The sequence below is a fragment of the Pocillopora damicornis genome, chromosome 1 (genome assembly GCF_964200805.1).
Source record: "Pocillopora damicornis chromosome 1, jaPocDami1.2, whole genome shotgun sequence".
NCBI classification, from domain to species: domain Eukaryota; kingdom Metazoa; phylum Cnidaria; class Anthozoa; order Scleractinia; family Pocilloporidae; genus Pocillopora; species Pocillopora damicornis.
In genome coordinates this window covers 26,648,764-26,671,044 of record NC_142670.1, presented here as the reverse complement: position 1 = coordinate 26,671,044, position 22,281 = coordinate 26,648,764, and the positions used below count along the sequence as shown (strand labels likewise).

General features: G+C 38.1%; 1 long non-coding RNA gene across 5 annotated transcripts in view; it reads left to right on the top strand.

The window, feature by feature from the left end:
• LOC149053008 (uncharacterized) overlaps positions 1-22,281 on the top strand; it is a 101,629-nt gene that overhangs the window by 55,172 nt on the left and 24,176 nt on the right. For 4 of the 5 annotated variants that reach the window (XR_016188808.1, XR_016188810.1, XR_016188807.1 and 1 more), the window contains one exon: positions 1,126-1,445. The exons of the other annotated variant lie outside the window; for it this stretch is intronic. This is a non-coding gene — a long non-coding RNA (uncharacterized LOC149053008). Of the gene's footprint in view, positions 1-1,125; positions 1,446-22,281 lie in introns of those variants that run through there. 5 annotated transcript variants of the gene reach the window in all.

The following is a 22,281-nucleotide window of genomic DNA, read 5'->3' as shown; positions in this document are numbered from 1 at the left end:
ATATTGCAAGTTTACTGTAAATATTGATCATGACCTTAAATTTTGTTTGAAAGTAAAATTAGTACAACGACACGACCATGGAGAAACATGAAACTTAATCGTGCTGAAAATATTGCGTGGCTTTCAGAGCTGTTAGTTAGAGCTTAACCGGAAAAATAAAACAGTGGGCTAGTCTGCCATCTTTTGGTGGATATTTTCACCTCATTTTGCTTAAAGAGATGTATCACTAGCCAGGAACAGGAAAAAAGCTTAAGAGTGTGTCCACGAGAGCACTAGGCAGTCGTGCTACATACCATCTCACCGATTTGAATGAAATTTGGCCAGTTTAAAGGATCTACCCCAAAACTCAGAAAGACAAATTAGTTTCTGCTTTTGTTTTTTCCGGGGGGAGATAGACAACCCCCCGCTTTTTCTTGGTTTTCACCAGGGAAATCACTTCAAAGTATGTGAGATGTACGAAGCTTTCACTGCCATGGTATTTAACCAATTACTCTGAGGGTTTGCACACATATTATTACATCCTTAGTAAATGTCCGACGCAAGTATCAGTCAATTTGATTGACGGCTTATCAATCAACAGAGGCAAATAAACGACTGTGTTCTTAGACCTTTCTTTTCGATTCATCCAAATATTAACAACTTTGGGGTCAAATATCTCCCCTTGCCAGAAAGCTACAACACTAATCTTAATTTCTCCTTATAATCCATCATTTCATCTCTGAAAACCATCAAAAAAAATCTCCAGGCACTACCGTATTTTTGTGTTAAATGCCTTTTGAAATCTGCGACTGTGACAAGCTTCTCTCAACTACACCAGTCACGCAATTCTGGATCTAGGCGGTCACTTAACTGAATAAACCTAAATTTTTTAGCTCTCTTTACAAGATGATTGATCAAGAAAGCTAAAAAATTTGAAGAACTTTCAAGATTTTTCGTAGGAATGGAGAATTTCAAGCTTACAGTGATGCGTGTAGGCGAAAAATTAATGGGAAAATCGTAGCGTTTCTTTTTCTGTCGTTTATTACTCTGGAGATTTGCTGAAATCAGAAAATATGGTTTTTGTACAGCACAAAACATTCATAAGTCCAGAATTTGATCGTTTGTCGTCATTACTGCTCATTTCAGGGGATTTTAAAGTCACACGCTGCGTTTTGGTTGACATTATCACAAGTTCCAGTGTGCTACAACTTCGGCTTTTACAGACGAGAAATTCTGCGCTCTCGCTCGAGAGCAAATATCAATAGCTCCATCAAACTAGGAACTGTGCTACTATCCCGAAAATAGCATTAAAATAGTGTTGACGTTGTCACTTACCGCCATTGAACATTTCCATGCAGAACTCCGCCAAACTAACATCTGTTGCGTGACCCGTAGACTTTCCGTAGAAATTATTCAAGCGCGTTGTTCATGCTTTCTGCTAAATAAAAATTTCAGAATAATCTGCAGATCTCTATGATTATTTGCTTGCTTCTATCGTAAAATACAGTATTTTTTTAAAGCATTTTATGGCTACATATAAAAATAAAGTTTTTAACATTATGTATGGCAAAGTTTGGTTGGACGGCGACTTCTTTGTTCGAAATATGGACGCCAGCGTGGAGCTCCGACATTGCATGTCTCTTTTACAAAGGAAATATTTCTTTTCTTTACAGAATGGTACTCTTTCTTTCTTCTTTGGGCCATTTTTTTCTTTTTTCTTTTTTTTTTACTAAGGACTTTTTTCCGCTCTTGATTTTTCCGTTGGCAGAGATTTTTCCACAAGCAAAGAGCTTCTACGAGTGATTTTTTTTAAGTGCGCGATGTAAACAAGATATGGGATTACATTTAAGTGAAAATCGAGCCTCAACGTGAGCGGTTGCCGCGAAACTCGCCCAGGGGATGCGCCCAGGTCCGAGATTATGACACCTTCCTAATTTATTAACTTTCATTTAAAAATACGTTTTTCGAAAAAAATCGGTTGCTTTTAAAGATTTCGGGATTATTTTATGGAAACGTTATGTTGAATGTTTGAATTCAGTTTAGTCAAAATCGATTTTTTCGACCTCTGAAGGTGGAAATTCCCTCTGCCCCCGGTCGCTCGTAGCTTGGAATTTTCCCTTCTTCCATGGTATGTGTATGGCATACCATGGTGAAAAACCAGCTGTGTTTCTTTTTCATTGTATGGACAAATTGCAAAGCTACTCAATAGGAATACGTAAAATCTTATCGATTTTCATCTTATGTAAACATTGGCGGCTGGATTGATCAGAAGCGGACGAAAATAGTTATCTGACAAAAGGAAACCTATTGAAATCATTTCCGCATATCTATAATTTCACTCAGTCAAAAAAACTACCGGTCATATTAAGTACGTTGTGAAGTATTTTCGTTCCGAGGCAAAAAACATATCAGATACAAGCTGGAGAAAACCGTGTAAACAAAGATCATTGCGTTACAATGCAAAGATATATTGAGGATTCGAGAATGGTGGAGTTTGGCTTGTGCAGGCGAGGAAAGATTTGGATTCCAGCAGCTAAATTTAACGAATTCTGCAAAAGTAAATTCGACAAACGCAGGTTACTATTTTTTGCTGTTTTTGTCGGCTGTATATAGGTTAATTATTCTGCGGAGTTGGATGGTTACCATAATTTTGGATCTCTTCGTGATTTTCCGGAACCTTGGCTTTTGAAATAAGAGCAACCTTGCTTTGCAGTAAGACCTGTATCTATAAGTTCATAACCATGTTTCATTTTGCACGAGTTGGCCATGATTCTTCGATTAGATAAAGGAGGCAGTTGATTTTATTTGTCATGCTGTGGTGTTTTAATCGATTTCTTTCTAACCACAAACTTAACTACAAATCGTTAGGAAATAACTTAGTACAGTCTTTGAGTTGCATTAAAGCGTATACGGCCTGTTTTCGTACTTATTGACGTTTTTGATAAACAAATCACGGCTCAAAGGAGAGAAGTCTGTCAGCGGGGATGGAAATTGTTTTTACCGAGCTGTTGCTTTTAGGAGGAATGAAGCAGGCGCTGAGAAACACGAGGAGATTAGGAGATGGAGTGGCAGTTTGTTTCAGAAAAAGGTTTTTGAGCTGCGACTCTTCGCCATTTTCAAATACAAAAACAGTCACGGTTTCTTCAACACTAATATTTTCGACAGTGGTTTCTTCGGCTGATCTAAATGACTAATCATGGTACACTGTAACTGCACAATTTCTTTCAATGCTACACTTAGTAGCTCCCAGGCATCCAACGGAATCACCTTTAGGCGTCTTACTATACTTACGTCTATTTAAATTGAGCCGCAGCTTAATTCTTTAAAATGAACATAAGATTGTCAATTGAGATTATGTTTTAAAGCTGTTTTGTCAAACACAGCTTAAATATTTAGTTTCTTCATAGCAGCTGTTTAAACCAATGTTTGTCGGCTTCAAATATAGCACAAATTGAATCCCATGGACAATTCAGCTTTTTGGTTCACTGTTTCTGATTTACAATCGGTTAAGCCCGGTCCAAATGAAGTTTATTTTGCGACGCAAACTTTCTCTGTTACCACAAGAATATACAAAGGTATTGAAAGACTTGGTACTTCTCTGTAATGTAGATCGGCCGGACTGAGTAAATCCGAGTTCTCACGGCTCAATGACCTAATACCGAAATTAAAGCGCGAAGATGAGGCTCGGTGCGATGTCGCTCTCATCGATCCAAAAGAATTAAGGTACGTTTCTTCTTGGAAGGGGGTGGCTGGAGAATTTTGGTATTTTTTCCAAAAAAAAGTGTTGGCCCTACAGGGCTACAATGACATTCACTAGGAAGATCTCTATCACAGAAACCAGTCGCCATCCCTTAGAGTAGGTAAACTTGAACTTTATTGCATTTAGAGGAAAGAGAGATGAGAAAGTGAGGGTGGTGAAGGCACGTATTGGCAGTACGATTTGGACTTCTATTGTGGAGGACAGTCAGAACAACTTTCAGCCAGCCTCTGACTCCAATTCAGAGTCTGACAGTAACAGGGTAGAGCGTATTGTTTGATCGAGTAGAAACTCAGGCAGCGGATACTCAACAGGAGCAAAAGGCTGAAGAAACGATACCTGAGTCTAGTGCACCTCGATACGGATGGAAAAGGACACGAGTCCTCCGAGAAAAAACTATGTGTCATGGCATATAAATGTAGAAATGCAACATCGAAGCGATAACAAAACATCAAATTAAATCAAAGTAGGTGAAAAGAAAAACTTAAACTATAAGTAAAATGGAAAGCACATCACAAAAGACCTCGTTTAAAAATTCTGGAAAAAGTGTGTCCCTTAGCTTGAATTGCTTACAGAAAGGTATGACCCTCCCCTTTAGGTGCTCACTTTTACTGATAACCTTCCCCTCTGAGGCCCCAGCCCTACCCCCCAAGAAAAAACGTAGCTTTCCTTAATGTTGCAAGCCAAACATGACAAAATTGAGTTGAGTTCAAAACTACCTATCGAATTTCAGTGATCGATATGTGAGATTTTAATAGGCTAGTTTCGAATTATTTTTCGAGTAAGTCTGATTTTTAGCATCAAGTCGAGGCTGAGGGGAATAGGAGTCGTCTCAACATGGCAGGGAATGATGCCTTCTTCACAAATGTGAAAGTTCCTGAGCTACGGAAATTCTTAAAGGAAAGGGGTATTCAAATTTCTGTAAATGGTAAGAGTAGGAAAAGGGCAGAACTGCTAGAGCTTTGCAAGAACGCAGCTGAAATAAAAGTTCCTGAACTTGAGAAGAAAACAGAGCAATGCGACGAGTTGATTACGTTGCCAGGAGAAAAATTACTTCCCCATCCATTTTTGCTGAAGTTTTGGACTCATGACTTCACCGGTATTTCAGACTTCAGGATTTGGGCGTGAAGTACTCCTTTGCTGTCTTCGTTAGCGTTTTCGTTTTCTCCGCTCATTCGACCTTTTTTCGCGTTGACTTGGACTTCTACGGACTGTAAGCTGATTAAATATTGTTGGAACCGTGCCGTGTGTTAACCTTTTAGTTCCAGAAAGTGTCTTCACGACTTTTTTAGTCTTAAAGTGTTCGGAGCATATATGCAAGTTCTTGATGGACGTGAACTCCTTATCAGCGCGACGACAGTAGGCGCTTCCTTTCTTTCTTAGACTCTCTTCGCCTGAAAATTCGGAAAAGTTGAGGTCCGACCTTTCAGTTATTTTTGCACACAGAAATGGCACAAAACTTCATATTCGACTTACAGTCACTCCGATCTTGCTTTCAAAATAAGCGCCCCTTAGCCTCAGCTTGGTGCTAATAATTAGTTACCAGACTATGTCGTAAAAACAATTTGAAATTAGCCTACATCACCACTACATTAGAAATTGAAATCACTGTACGAGAATGAAGAACTGTTATGCGATATTTTAAATTACCCATCGAGAATGATAAAACCTTAATCGAGAAAAAGACTGATGTAGCAATGTACTGAGAATTAAATATTAACTGTTGAGAATGAGAAATTGTTGCGTGAGAAAAAGAAATCACTATGCGAGATTATCGATTACTTTTTCTGAGCCGGTGAGCAACAGCTAGTAAGCGGAATATTTCTCTCAAAATGGCAGAGCAACTTAGTGCAGAATACTTTACAAAGTTTGTTGATTCTCTAAAGAGCACCATTGAAAGGGACTTTCGTTTATCACGCATTGTTCATGTAGGATTAGAAATCTGTGCCAGAAAGCTTTAGGAATACACAACAATGCTTATCGCCATATCACTGTCTCAAAATTCCTCTTCAAACCTGTTTGAGCTGTTAGAATTGTCTTTAGTCGTCTTATTAAGAAAGACGTCAGATATTTTAAATGTATCATGCCTTTGTCCAAACGAAAAAATTCCATTGGCATTCTCTGCAAGTTCAGGAGGGAGACCGGCGTACATTATTACAAAGAAATGAACGAGCAACTGCGTGAGACTAGTTTAAACTGGATAAGTATAGGAACATGCCTTGGAATCTCCAACCACAGGCAGCCCAAGCTCCAGCTGTGAGATGATCACCTTGTGAAATAGCAGTCATAGCGAAATTATAAGAGTTTGCTTAGAGGGAATATTTACGACCGCTGTTAGGAATAAAAAAATACAGTCAAATTCTCTATAAAAATACCTCACTTTACCTCCGCAGTGCATCGCCTGTTATCTGACCGCTTACTATGTTTTCTAGGTTGACTACACAAGAACGGCTTGTCTAATGTTGCAAACCTAGAAATGGATAACTTGCTGAAATGGGTTCTTTTAAAAATAGCAAGCGGTCAGATAACAAGCGCTGCACTTTCATGTTACAGGCAATCTAAAATGTGGGGCTAATGCACAAATTGGCAGACATTTGGAATTGATTAGGATGGTTGACTGTGATTATGACTGATATTGAAACAGAAAACAATGTTTATTGTGCCAGAGTCACACAGTCAGCTTACAGTATTACACAATAAGATTGACCCTCTCTCTGACGATGGAAACAATGGAATTAAGCACTTTCTGAACACTGTGACGATCATTGAAAGTTTCAATATTGAATTTAACATTTATCAGCGTCTAATCAAAATTATTTTGATATTTCCTTTGATGATAATGTAAGTACTTGTACACGATAATTGTTATCCCTCCCTCACATAGGAAAGTTTAATGCAGACGCTGTGTCAATTAAAACATAAAACATTGTGAAGATCAACCAGTGAATAAGACTGAAGTTATACTGTTGTGTTCGAAGCTTGTATAATGAAATGGTAATAATTTTTTTCAATAGTTTCAAAATTGCACCGAACACTAAGAGAGGATGAAAATTCTCATGCTTCACGATTTGCCTGGAGGTTTAAAATGAAAGTAGTGACATTTTTTAACGGCTGTTACCAGTATAATTGACCCTTAATGATAACTTCAAGTATGACACCTGAATTTTGATGTAATCTTGATGGATGCTGTTATTTTGACTGATTTATCATCGAACCATTTTCACTTTTGTAGATGCATTTATTTGGTGGTGTAAGTAGTCCACTGAAATCAATGTAGTATTTAGTGCAATTTAAAATTCAGGCATTGATCTCCTAGAAGACGCGTAATGGTAGCAAAAGCGACATTTCACCTTTTACCCCGAGTTTTCGCATTCCAAGGGGCTGACAATTTAATATCTTGTTATGTTATGACGACTTACACTTACTACTTAAAGTCTTAGTGATATTAGAGATCAGCTGATAAAATTTTAATTTAGAGTTTGTGGTCTTGAAACTTACATATTTTACATTCCTCTCGAAAGGCTTTCTAACTTGTAACCAAACTAACTGCCAGTGACAACTGTAATGACATTTGAATAGATATAAATTTGTGACCTAATTCTTTTTTTTTTCGGAAAGTTTAGAAAATGTCATCAACAGTAACTTGTATTCTGTGTTAAAAAAAGCCTTATACCAGTAATATGAAAATGTTATGCATGAAATGAAAATTGTAAAAACTAAGAAGCAAATTTCAAAGTATTCATTTCAAAGCATTCCGAGTTTTCATTTCAAATTGTTGACATATTCCATACTCAACAATACTACAAAACAGGCTTGTTCCTCTTTCATAACACTAGTGAATTCCTCAAGCAGTGCTTGGTATGATTCATATGTAGATGGAAGTTCTAACAATGGTCTAAATGTTCTGGCAAAAGGACGTCAATGCTGCCCTTCAAGGAGAGCAAAGTGCACGTCTATGTTGTGTACGTACAGTGATCACATCACTACCAGTGCAGATTCAGAGAAACCTGGGTAAAGATTTGCAATTCAGTGACTCTATAAACCGTTTCAGTTGTTCAAAGGATGTCAGTTCTGCTTCAGTTGGTTCTTCAGCTCTGAATAACTTGTTAATTAATTTGGCGGCTTGCTTTAGTCTCGAGGGACTGAAAGTTTTCCTTAGAGCATAATATCTTGAGAATTGGACTCCACCAGTTGATCTCTAAGAGTGATTAGTGACCATTTTCTCCTATCAGTATCCCCTCTAAAACAAACATTAAGATTATGAGAATAAAGGAAATGATCACGAACTAAAGAGGCTCTTGGTTGTTAAACAAATTCTCTTTGTCAGCACCATAGGATATGCATAGAGAACAGTACGGAAAAAAGTATGCTGATGTTAGGATGCAAAGGGTTTAAACACTTGAATAATGTAAAAATTCTAAGACATCTTCATCATTAGGTTTAAAATCATCGCCAAGGCACTTGTCCAATGCCTCTCTATCTTTTGTAGTAACAAATTGGCTAAGTCTTCATATCAACGTCTCTGAAGTGATAACTTCATCCCCATAAAGATACAGGGCCACAAAAAGATGTAACACATTTACTAGGAAGTAATTTGCCCATTGGTAACCATATAGCAGAACCTAGGCAATGGCTTCCCACTGTAGTTTCTGCATGTCATGCTCAATAAATGGGACTTTTTAATTGTTTCCAATCATCAGTAATGTGAAGCACTTTTGCCAAAGGCATGCTAAAACATTTAGAAGAACCTTGTTGCCTTCTCCCTTCTCTTCTCTACCAGCAGTGGCTATGTTTAGGTTATGGTGCTTCTTGGAATGTAGAAGAAGGGGGGAAAAATAAAACTAAACACTAAACTAATCCTCAAACCGCGACGGGCGATTTTTAATAAATTGTTTCACTACAATATCAATCTCCTATGTAGAAAGCTTAACGGCCGATGATAAGGCATCACCCAAAGGCTGGTTTTCTTTTACAACGGAGTCGGAGTCGGAGTCGACTCCGATATTCAGTTTTCACTCGAACAGAAATGCTCTTACCACTTCGACTCCGTCATTGGTGAAAACCAGCCTTAAACAAATTGGAGAGAAGGATATCCCGAAATGATTAATTTTTTTTTCTATAGTTTAGTTATAAACTGCGGGCAAGGACCGGAAGAACATTTGCAATAACATTCATCCAAGGTTGCAAAAGAAGTGGGAAACAAAGCTGGAGAAGGAGTGGCTTATGGAAATCTTGGCATTGCCTATAAGATGTTAGGCGATTTTCATAAGGCTATCAGTTACCACGAGCGTCATCTACAAATTGCAAAAGAAGTGGGAGACAAAGCCGGAGAAGGACGGGCTTATGGAAATCTTGGCATTGCCTATAAGATGTTAGGCGATTTTCATAAGGCTATCAGTTACCACGAGCGTCATCTACAAATTGCAAAAGAAGTGGGAGACAAAGCTGGAGAAGGACGGGCTTATGGAAATCTTAGCAATGCCTATCACATGTTAGGCGATTTTAATAAGGCTATCAGTTACCACGAGCGTCATCTACAAATTGCAAAAGAAGTGGGAGACAAAACTGGAGAAGGACGGGCTTATGGAAATCTTGGCAATGCCTATCGTGGCTTAGGCGATTTTCATAAGGCTATCAGTTACCACGAGCGTCGTCTACAAATTGCAAAAGAGGTGGGAGACAAAGCTGGAGAAGGAAGGGCTAATGGAAATCTTGGCAATGCCTATAAGATGTTAAGCAATTTTCATAAGGCTATCAGTTACCACGAGCGTCATCTACAAATTGCAAAAGAAGTGGGAGACAAAGCTGGAGAAGGACGGGCTTATGGAAATCTTGGCAATGCCTATCACATGTTAGGCGATTTTAATAAGGCTATCAGTTACCACGAGCGTCATCTACAAATTGCAAAAGAAGTGGGAGACAAAACTGGAGAAGGACGGGCTTATGGAAATCTTGGCAATGCCTATCGTGGCTTAGGCGATTTTCATAAGGCTATCAGTTACCACGAGCGTCGTCTACAAATTGCAAAAGAGGTGGGAGACAAAGCTGGAGAAGGAAGGGCTAATGGAAATCTTGGCAATGCCTATAAGATGTTAAGCAATTTTCATAAGGCTATCAGTTACCACGAGCGTCATCTACAAATTGCAAAAGAGGTGGGAGACAAAGCTGGAGAAGGACGGGCTTATGGAAATCTTGGCAATGCCTATCACATGTTAGGCGATTTTCATAAGGCTATCAGTTAGCATGAGCGTCGTTTACAAATTGCAAAAGAAGTGGGAGACAAAGCTGGAGAAGGTGGGGCTTATGGAAATCTTGGCATTGGCTATAAAATGTTAAGCGATTTTCATAAGGCTATCAGTTACCACGAGCGTCATCTACAAATTGCAAAAGAGGTGGGAGACAAAGCTGGAGAAGGACGGGCTTATGGAAATCTTGGCAATGCCTATCAGATATTAGGCGATTTTCATAAGGCTATCAGTTACCACGAGCGTCGTTTACAAATTGCAAAAGAAGTGGGAGACAAAGCTGGAGAAGGACGGGCTTATGGAAATCTTGGCAATGCCTATCAGATATTAGGCGATTTTCATAAGGCTATCAGTTACCACGAGCGTCGTTTACAAATTGCAAAAGAAGTGGGAGACAAAGCTGGAGAAGGACGGGCTTATGGAAATCTTGGCAATGCCTATAAGGTGTTAGGCTATTTTCATAAGGCTATCAGTTACCATGAGCACCGTTTACAAATTGCAAAAGAAGTGGGAGACAAAGCTGGAAAAGGAGGGGCTTATGAAAATCTTGGCAATGCCTATCAGATGTTAGGCGATTTTCATAAGGCTATCAGTTACCACGAGCGTCATCTACAAATTGCAAAAGAAGTGGGAGACAAGGCTGGAGAAGGAGGGGCTTATGGAAATCTTGGCAACGCCTATCAGATGTTAGGCGATTTTCATAAGGCTATCAGTTACCACGAGCGTCATCTACAAATTGCAAAAGAAGTGGGAGACAAAGCTGGAGAAGGACGGCCTTATGGAAATCTTGGCAATGCCTATCAGATATTAGGCGATTTTCATAAGGCTATCAGTTATCATGAGCGTCGTCTACAAGTTGCAAAAGAAGTGGGAGACAAAGCTGGAGAAAGACGGGCTTATCGAAATCTAGGCATTGCCTATGGAAACTTAAACGATTTTCATAAGGCTATCAAGTACCATGAGCGTCATCTAAAAAAAGCAAAAGAAGTAAGGGATAAAGCTGGAGAGAGATGGGCTTATGGTAGTCTTGGCAATGCCTTTCATAGCTTAGGCAACTTTCGTAGGGCAATCGAGTACCGTGAGTGTCAGCTACAAATTGCAAAAGAAGTGGGGGACAAGGTTGGAGAAGGAGAGTCATACGGTAATCTTATCTTATACTCTTAATCAATGCATATCAGAGCTCTCGCGATTTTCATGACTCCAACGTAAAATTGTCCTGGAAAATCAAAGGATATAAGTTTGTTTGAGTACTGCATCTACATTATAAATTTCAAAGCTGAAAAATTCTCTTACCGCTCGACCTAGTCTACCAAAGGCAAAGAACTTTTGCCTCTCTAGTAAACTGATTTCAGTTCAGCTACACGCTGTTCGTAGCTTTTGCGATAATTAATCGATAAGTTTATCACGGTCTTGCTTATTTAATTAATTTTGTCCAGATTTTACTTGGGACAAATTTGTCGACGATGTGTTTCACGATGTGTTTCACGATTTGTCGGCCTTGGCCAAAATTTGTCAAAATTTAGTGATGACGAAAAAATTGTTTTAAATAAACAACTTTTTCGTTAGTGCGGAAAGACCCCATGTTGAACAATTTTGGTTGAATAGATATTGGGAATTAAGTGGTAGTAAATGTCCGTTATATTGTATACTGAAACCAAACACCTCAAAATAATAATTTCCCCAGCCAAAGAGGAGGATGAGGTACCTTATTTCACCGGGAGGAAAGATTTGGCAGATATAGAAGATGCAACAGTAGACACTGAAGACAGTGAAAAGACTTTGATCAAAAGGTATGGGTTTTTCTGCAATGACTCAGTTTTTTTGCCTTTCCCATGTTTTTTTTTTGTCATGGATTCACAGACCATTGTAAAGAGCAGGGTTGGAGTTGCTAGGAGATGTTAACTAATGGCAACTTTTGACAAAGTGCTCTGACTAAAGAACAACCCTCCGGACCTCTTTATAAATGACAGTTACTTTCTTTTATTTTATTTTATTTTTAATCTTTAATTAATAAAGTTCATGCTTAATAACTGTAATGCTATTAAAAATGTATTACATTCATGCTCAAATCACTGGTGATCCTTGCAATCTGATTGGTTCTCATTGGCACGATTTATTGATAAAATGTACCATTTTTTACTCTAAAGTGCATCGATTTCCCAGCTAATGAGAAAGTTCCACGAAAATACAGCAATAAATCAGATTTAACTAATTGTTTTAGGAAATCAATCAAATTGCAGAAAAAAAGAAAGACAACTTTTACAACATTTTACAGACCAGCTCAGTACTGGATAAATAACATACATGTATTTGTACCGGCTTTAAAAAAAAAAAACTTTATTCATTTAGCAACTGAATTTTGCAAATTTAAAATAAATGTAATGAAGTGGTAATTGTACTTTTGCCATGCACTTTTAGTCTGAAATCATATTTAGTGATTTCAAGTCTAATGCTGCTGCACAATCCTTTGATTCAGCTGTCACGCGTATGATTTCAGAACAAAGTTTACTCCACCTAGTTCAATTACCATGTTCTACAGGTATTCAACATTTTTTTTCAGTGTTCCATTAATATAGGGGTACTTAATTAGTATCAAAAATGATAGTGAATCATTTTAATAAACGTTTTAATTTATGATTATAATATTTGCACATATTTGACGCATATTTACACGCTATTTGAGTCAAAGTAAAGCAAATTAATGGAAAAGAAAAGAAAAATAACATTTATTAGATTTAGTTATGAAATTAAGTGTTAATATCTGAATGAGTTTTTCAAACTGCCAGTTTGCCACTTGCCTTTGTCATTGCTTACTCCTCCAGATCAACTGATCAAGACGTTCTCCAGAAGGAGGAGGCTGCAAGAAATGTGGATGAAAGAAAGACTGTCATCAAGAGGTGCAGTTCATTTGCATGTAGTCGTTCTGTTATCCCACGTTAGTGGAATTATAAATACATATATAGATAAAAAAATGAGTTATACAATTGCCCCTAAGGGTGGCTACTATGCAATTTCTCCTCACAACATCACCCCTGAATCAAACTTTAAGGTCAGGAGAATAAAGAAAATGATCACCCTCTAATGCAGCTCTAGATTGCCAAAAGACTTCTCCTCGTCAGCAACTTAAGAAATTTTTACCGAATAGTTTGGAGAAAATAAAAACTGTATGATGTCAGGGTGTAAAGGGTTAACATGATTTGCGAATATTTGCGTGCAATGCACATTAGCGACATAACAATTATATTAAGCTGAGCTTAATAAAAGAAAAACTTTCCCTGAGTAGAATCAGCCATGATGGTCACATGCACAATTGAAAATTTCGGGATAAAGAAAAGAATGGCTATTTTGAATGCTGTTCATAAAATTTTAAATAGAATGTTATTTATTCTCTAACTTCATGAGATAGCTTAGATACAATTTGCACTACAATTGCTCAAAAACCTACAATTTATTCCATGAAAGTAAGTCCACACTTATTTAGAAGAAGCATTGCTTCACTGAACTAGGTACTCTCGATTCGTGAAATTCGGAAGCGTTGTATTAGCTATATAGTCCGGTGATCTAAAGCCTTCTTAAGTTCTTCCCCAACATCTGTCCTACGTTATTTATACAACGATAGCCCTATAGAAAGTATAGGTAGAAAGTAAAGGTTGCTAATAATTTACTCTTTAACTGCGGTATTATTATAGTTTAGCATTCCTGCAGAAGGCTTGATAAATGTAATTTTGTAATTATTTCAGAGGTAAAATTGCAGACGAGTCAGAGACTTGGAATCTTGCAAGAGCTGGTGCATCCATCACATTTAACCTTGTAGCGATAACAAAATCCTTGACCATAACATGTTCATTATGGACCCCCGCAGCCCTTTCTCCGCCCATTGGTAGTAATGAGCTCTTGGTAAGCAATGTGATTGAACTGTCTCATGATGGCCCACCTGACCTGGAGTTCATGGAAAATGCTTCGGGAAGCATAAATGTAGCTTTGTTGCACAGTGCCTCAAACTTCAAAGGGTACGAAGTGGTTATAAGGCAGTTGGTTGACCCCGAATACAACGAGTGGGAGGATTTGGAGACAAGAAACATTTGGCATTCGTCAGGTACTGAAATGATAAATTTCACCGATGAGATCCATACACAAGTATCATTCCATATACTTCTTGCTAATTTCTCAATCCATAGTTAGGATCATTTAAGGGAGATGGACAGCCGGCTTAGTGGTTAGTGCACGCAATTCCAGATCGACATTTACAGCTTCATGGTGGTATGTTCTCGGGCAAAACTTAGAATGGATTAGAATAACAACATGGAAGTTCTCCCATACAGACCTTCAGCTTGGCTAATAGGGACTAAGTAATAATTGACACGGATTAAACCTACAGGAACGTTATTAACAGTATCTTTATGTCGTGGTCGAGATTCTCTTACACAGACCTCTCTGTTAGCAAGGTTTAAGTAGTAACCATAACTAATGATATCTATTACAGCATTACTAATAATATCAATATATTACAGTAAATCCAACCGTCCCCAATTGGACGTGCCCTTCCGCTGAAGCTTCTTGCTCGAAAAGGTGGTTTTCCTCGTTTGCAGCAGTCTGGCGCCTCAAGTCTTTTGTCTTTCCTAAGCCTAAGTCTAAGACCTCTGAGTTTATCTGTCCACTGCCAGACTATCCAAATGTTAGTGTTGCGATTCCATGGAATTCTTTGCCTGCCGATACAGACTTTTCTTTAACTCTAAAGGTATTTACACCCGATGTTGCATTTGTAAGAAATAATAATGATGAAATTTATTGCCATCATTATCGTTATCATTCACATCATTATTACTATATCGATCATTTGTTTCAAAAGACTTAGATGGTGATAACAAAAAAACCAACTTATTGCCGAGAGGATGTTACCTTGATATAAAATCAAATGCTTTGACCTTAATTACAGCCAATAGCGGATTTTATGAAAACTATCATGTTAGTATAGAGTGCATAGATTTTAGCTGAAAAAAAAATGTTTAATCAAATCTATTTATCGTCCCTATTTCAATTGGCAAACTACTGGTAGCTAACAAGAGTACCTTGGGTTATCATAAATTTTTGATATGATTGTTTTGGCTCTTTTAATTTGAGGTGCAAGAAGCGCCAACCATCGACCACGATGTGGAAGGAATGTTTGTTGGTCCGATTCTTCACATTTCGTGCTCAAACAATGTGACGCTGTCAGCGCCAGCGAAAATCAGCCTCCCGTTGGCACTCACAGACGGTGGAATAGAGCCAGCGGAACTGCATTCAGGTCAAGTGAAGATACTACATTTCAATTCGAGAGAGGAATCTCAAGAATGGACGGATATCACAGATCATTTGGATATGCCTGTAGTTCTTAGAGGTGGAATAGTGACGTTTCATGTCAAAACTTTCTGCCGGTAAGATGAATGTGTAGACCGCATTATTATTTTATAAACTGTATGCAGTTAATTAATTTTTTTTTTTACATTTCTCGAAGTGAACCATTAGTTTTAGAAACCAGAAGTTCGCTTTGCAATTGCTGTGAAACTCTAAATTTCGTCAATTCATATGCTATGGGGTTGAATGTGATGATGAGTGCAAAAGAGTAACCTAACACATATTTAAGGCCGTGAGGACCATTTCCAAATTATACGCCTAATTTTTGAGATATTTTGATCCCACTGGCGAGTGAATTGAGTTGTTAAAAATAACAAGCATCCAGTGAAAATTCTCTAGAAGTTGAAAAGAAGGATGCTTAACGCCAATTTTATTGCAAAAACTGCTCCTCATGTGAGCTTTTGTTCTGCTCCACAGTGTAAGTCGTATACAAACGTTTGAAATCTGTTGTTTTAACATGCAGCACTTTCCACAAATGAGGTATACCTACTTGTGAGTAAAATAACCCCCTCCCCCCCTCTGCTCCTCGTTTTCCTCCCCCTTCTCTTCCTCCTCCCACTCTCTCTCAACATTTGGCGCGTCTCTCGAGCTTCCCCAGGTTAATCAAGCTGGCTTTATAATCAAAAGTTCTCATTGGAAATAGTTTCTCTCTTGCGAAGTCGAAAAACCGGACTTGTTGATTAGTTTTGAGCTAGGTAACTGACTCGGGTAGATACTTTAAAAAGGTCATGGTACTTGTCGAGGGATTATTTCCCTCTAGCAAATATTTCTTCTCAAGCGGTCAACATCTACAAAAGTGTACATAGCTCTTTAAACGTGTGTGTGTGTGTGTGTGTGTTTTTTTTTTTTTTTTTTCATGTCGTGTAGAGTTTCCTGCCATTCTCTTTCAGGTTTTGGCCCTGGTTGTTGAAGACGTCCGCCAGCATTCCATGCAAATATGCCTCGCTCCTATGCGATGGAATCATGAAACAGCAAGCTGGGTTTTTAGCTTGCTTATGCAATGATGTAGTACCCTCGAGATACGTGTTGAATATGTTTTGTTTCCCGCGGCAGTTAAGGTCCAAAGTGAATAGCGATATGTCCTCAACATATTGTGTGAATATGCAAGGAGAAGGAACCTCGAAGAAACCGCTGTCTAGCGGTGATGAAACATGTGTGTCTCTATCAAATGGATTTGAAGTGCAGGGAGCGGGAAATGTAGAGAAAATCGTCTTAAAGGAAGTACCAGCACTGTTACGTTTTATCGTTCCGTCCTCATGATCAGCTCATTCGTAAAATAATGTAGAAAGGCATAGTGACTCTGCCTCTGTAACTAAGCTGCAACTAAGAGGAGGGTTGAGAAAGCGGCTCTGTCCTATGGTCTCCCGGCTTAAGGTCACAAGTCTGTTTCACGAAGGGATCTAAATTATCCATTCTAACTTCTTACCTTTAGAAAGCTCAAAATCTAAGAGAAATTTACACTTCAGCATTGTAAAGTTAAATAAGTTCCTTAAGTACGTGATTCCTTCACTGAGTTTGACCAGGAAGAAAGTCAAAATAACTTAACAAGTGTTTTTGCCGCTTGCAAAGACGCAAATTTAAGTGATTTGCTAAATCCACTATACTAGAAACCTAAGAAAAAAGTTAATATCCATCTAAACTTTTGTTCCCTTATTTATGCGAGGTTCCACAGTGAGCACCATGATCACGAGTTTCTGCGTGTTAGTATTAAAGACCCGAGTGATCTGCAAGTCGACTTCCTAAAACTGCTAGGAGGCGAGGAGAGAAATAATTTCCCAATAATATGTAAAGTGCCCATCATTCCAAGATCTCCAGCACAGGTATTTACGATACTGCTGTTTAAATGCATACATCTGCATTTTCATTCACTGAAACAAACTATGTGGATAAACAAAAATTGTACTGTCGTAAATCGCTTCCCAGAATGCTTGGAACTCAACCAAACAAAGTATCTGTGGTGAAATATCTTTTATTTCATTAAAGTATTAGGACGATTATAATGTAAAGTAAAGTCAAAGAGTTACACTTGCAGCTTTTTCTCGAGGCTCTCTTCGACATACATATATTCTGCAATTTCCATCTCCCAATTGCCTTGCAACTTCAGCAGCTTTTCGACAAATAAATTTAAGCTGTTCTGAATATTGGATGTTAATCCTGTTGCCCCACTGAACCATACGTTTTAGAGATTACAGTCTTTTGGATTGAAATTTAGGGTGTACCTGGCAGTGAAAAGCATGTGGCCACACCCATATAATTTCCAGAGACACTAATTTGGTGGCATGAGTTTTCGATCCACTCGGATATAAATATGTTTACCTTTCCAGTAATTATTATTGCTTGTTAATGTTCCTTACACGCTCAATATGAAATTTAAAATGAGTGGGATAACCTCTACTGTATTCATTTCACCAAAACAAATCCAGCGAATACTTAAGAAAATAAAGCGGCAAACTAGGATCCGGCCTTCCGATCCTTTGATCCAGATTTTTTCTTGTTATATCAGTGGTAATCTGGAAAGCGGCAGGTTTCTTCTTGAAAAATAGTCCTTTCGGGTTAGAGGCACTGCTGAGTCGACAATAGTCTTGTAAAATTCGCCATCAAAAGGTTTCCGAGTAACATCATGAAGTCATTTTAAGGCAGCACGACCTTATTGAGGACGAATCACTGGAAACAGAAGTATGATGAATGTCGTATAGGTAAAGAAATGTCCTGCCCAAAGGAAATCGTACAGGAACATATAAGACATTAAAAGTTTTTGATTTAGTGTACTACTTTTATTTTTCAGTTGCTTTGAGGTCACTTTCCATGCCTCTGCTTTCTTCTTCTTTGTTTTTTCTTTTTCTTGTTATTTAGTAATTTTCCTTATTTCCTCATTTCTATTTGCTCCATACGCACCCGTAATATTGCGAATTTTCCCTCCACCATTTAGGGTCATGTTCCTGCCACCTTTGATCCTGAAGAAGAAAGTAGTAAGTTGTTGTTTTTGTCGTTGGTTTCGTTGTCGTTCGAATAAAATGATGGCTGGTTTAGTAAAGTTTACTAGACCAGCCATCATTGTTCGAAAATATGCAAACTCAAAAATGCAGGCTCTGTGGGTTTTGAAAATGTAGCATTTAGTGACAAAGCAACGTGTTCTCAACGGAAAGTCATAGTAATCTGCCTTAATTCATGTGTTAATACATCAGGACATGCTCTACCACACTCGACAGTGATCGCTTCTTGTCTATTACGTATCAGTAAACTCGATCCAGACCTTCACAGTAGGTTTGTCCTTCCTTGTAAGGAATTTGATACTGGAAACGAGTAAAGTGCAAAACAGCTCAGTTAGGAAAGACACAAAGAATTATAATTTTCTAAAATATCATTCCGTTGGTTATATCCCTAAAATAATGGAGTCACTTTAACGGTAAGAAACCCTTTGCAACCTGCTATTACTTTTCAAATGAACTCTTGGATCGACTATGTTTTATTATAACAGCCCCATTTTTCAAATTTGTTAGTGCTCATTATTACCTAGAAAAGAAATTGACAAAACTTACTACTCTAAGTCGTGAAGGCTGGGTCTTACCTGCACGATCGCAGTCCAGGATCACCAAACCATTGTTTCCGAACCATACGCGCCATATCACTTGCGTTCGCTCTCAACCCAACCATGTCATTAACCCCATTTTTATGCAGGCATTTTCGCCCAAAGTGAGAAACATTCATGACCTCCCTTTCAAGGTGTTTGTCGGGCCATACGCCCTTACACTTGCGTTGGTTCTCAACCCAGCCATCTCATTAACTCCATTATGATGCATGTATATCCGCCCAAAGTGTGAAACATTCAATTGTAAAGCATTCAAATATAGAATCATCGTCATTCAGCCTTGTTGCGGCTCATAGGAAGAGGAAACGGAAATCTACAGGTATTACCGAGATTGAAAATATTGCGATGGATTTTCCTTTTTATTGTATTTTTTTCAAGTTTGCATATTGCTGTTACATGTTTATCTATGGTGAAATTTGTTTATGCAGAAAGGCTGGCATTATATTTATTAGACATCCTTTAGACCTCCTTATAATGCGAATGTTATTTAAAAATAAGGAATAAAAACTGCGCGTTGTCACTAATCCAACACCCTTGTACCTTGAACAACTATCACCTTTTCCAGCATTAGTAGCTGGAGACTAGCCAGGAGACGTTGTTAATGACCTCCATTTTCAAGATGTTTGTCGGGCCATACGCCATAAACTCTTAGGTTAGTTCCCAACCCAGCCATTTCATTAACTCCATTATTATGCAGGTATTTCCGCCCAAAGTGTGAAACATTCAGTTGTAAAGCATTCAAATATAAAACCATCGTCACACAGCCTTGTTACGGCTCCAAGGAAGAAGATATGCCAATCTGCAGGTAGTACCGAGATTGAAAATCTTGCGATGGATTTTCTTTTTTGTATTTTTTTCAAGTTTGCATATTGCTGCTTCACGTTTATCTGTGGAAAATTGTTTTTGCTGCAGAAAGGCTAGCATTATATTTATCAGACATCCTTCACACCCAGTTACAATGTGCCACATTATAACTGGGTTGGAAGAGAATAAAAAATAACGGATTAGAATTGGGCGCTATCCGGTGACTACATCAATACTCGTGTATCTTGAACAACTATCACCTATTCCAGCATTAGCAGCTGGAGACCGGCTAGGAGACGTTGTTAATGACCTCCATTTACAAGATGCTTGTCGGGCCATACACGAAATAAGAGGTCAGAAATAAATAATGAGTCTGGAAAACTTTCTAAGCGTTTTTTTTTTTTTATTATTATGAGTTGGGAAAATTATTCCCCTGCTGCTGCAAATGTCTTCTCGCCCAGGCTTGACAATCTCTAGGGCAGACGACTCGGTATTGAATGATACCAAAAAATGAGAGGTCGCCTTTCGCCACAACTGTTCGCTATTCACCAAAGCCTTGAAGCATCCCTTGTCTAATTTTTTATTCTCCCCCCGTTGTAATCCTCAGGTACCTATTTGGTTAAAGATGGTAAACCGTCAGATGAGGAATTGCAATATCTGTCCAGGGAACTTGCAAAAAAATGGAAGACATTAGGAAGACGCCTGGGATTCAACGAAGCTGCAATAGATGACTTTGATCAAGCCAATAAGGAGCTGGCAGGGAAGGCTTATAAAATGTTAATGGCTTGGAAACAAAAAGTAGGCTCCGAAGCCACTTACAAAGTTTTGTACGATACCTTGTGTCACGAATTGGTGGAATGTAAACATCAAGCAGAGCAGTATTGTTGCGATAAGATTGAAGGCAATGCCTCTCAGGGGCTACGCGATTTTAATAAGGCGATCGAATACGATGAGCGGCATCTAGAAATAGCAAAAGAAGTGGGGGATAAAGATGGAGAAGGACGGGCTTATGGAAGGCTTGGCTTTGCCTATTATAACTTGGGCGATTTTCAAAAGGCAATCCAGTACAATGAGCGTCATCTAAAAATTGCAAAAGAAGTGGGGAACAAAGCTGGAGAAGGAGGGGCATATGGTAATCTTTGCAATGCCTATCAGAGCTTTGTTAAACCTAAAGTTTTCCCGAGAAAATCTAAGGATAAATTTTTGTTTTGTCTGTTACATCCCTATTAAAAATTTCACAGCCGTAGAATTCTGTCACCGCGTGACCTAGCTTGCCAAAGGATTCCACCTCCAATTTTCAGGATTTAATCTAAGCCGTTTTAAGATTTTAGAATCCCAGAGTTTTGCAACAAAAAACAGTTTTTATCTCTCTGGTAAACTGATTTCAGTTCAATTACGCACTAGTCATAGCTTTTGCAACAATTGATTGTCAAGTTTATTACGGTTTTGTTTAGTAGGTCGATTTTGTCCAGTTTTTACGCGGGACAAGTTTTTCCGTGATGTATTTCAAGATTTGTTTGTTCAGAATTTGTTTAAGTAAACAACTTTTCCGCTAGTGCGGAAAGGCCCTATGTTGAACAATTTTTATTGAACAGGTATTGGAAATTAAGTGGTAGTAAAATGTGTGTTATATTGTGTACTGAAACAAATACCTCAAACAAATAATTTTCCTAGCCATTGAAGAGGATGAGGTACCTTATTACACCGTCAGAAAAAAATTGGCGGATAAAAAAGATTCTACAGTTGACTATGAAGAAAATAAAAAGACTTTGATCAAAAGGTATGTTTTTCGCAATAACTCAGTTGTTTACCTATCCCTTGTTTTTTGTTTTTTTATTTTCAGTGTTTCCATCAATGAAGTGGTACTTAGTCATTATAAGGAATGATAGTGAATCATTTAAATGAATGTTTTGATTTATGATTCTCATTTGAGTCTATTTGAGTCAAAGAAAAATAAATTGATGGAAAAATTTCTTAGCACAGCTGGCTTAATAATGTTAGAGCCATTTTTTAATTTTGTGTAAATTGGGTTTTTGAGGAACAACCTTTAGGATGTTCATATACTACAGAATTTCTTATTATGTTCATCTAGCAATTTAATGAACCAGAGCAGGAATCTCAATTTACTATAGGGAGTGGCCAATTCAAAATATTTTTTTGTATCTTTTACTTTAATAACTGACTGAGACAAAATTAGAGAAGAAGAACAGTTATTCGATTTAGTTTTGAGGTTAAGTGCCAATTATTTGAATGACTCGTTCAAACTGCAAGTTTGCGACTCGCATTTTAAATGCCTTTGTCATGCTTACTCCACTTGGGAAAAATTATCTTTAAATACTGAATGATTAATTTTCCTGCGTATTTCAGAGGAAAACTTGGAGGTAAGGAAGACACATGGCACCTGAGGAAAGCTGGTGCCTCCATTAAACTTTGCAGTGGAGCTGTCCAACAACCCGTGCCATTTACATGTAGATGCCAATTGTGGAACCCCAGGACCCTCTCCCCACCCGTTG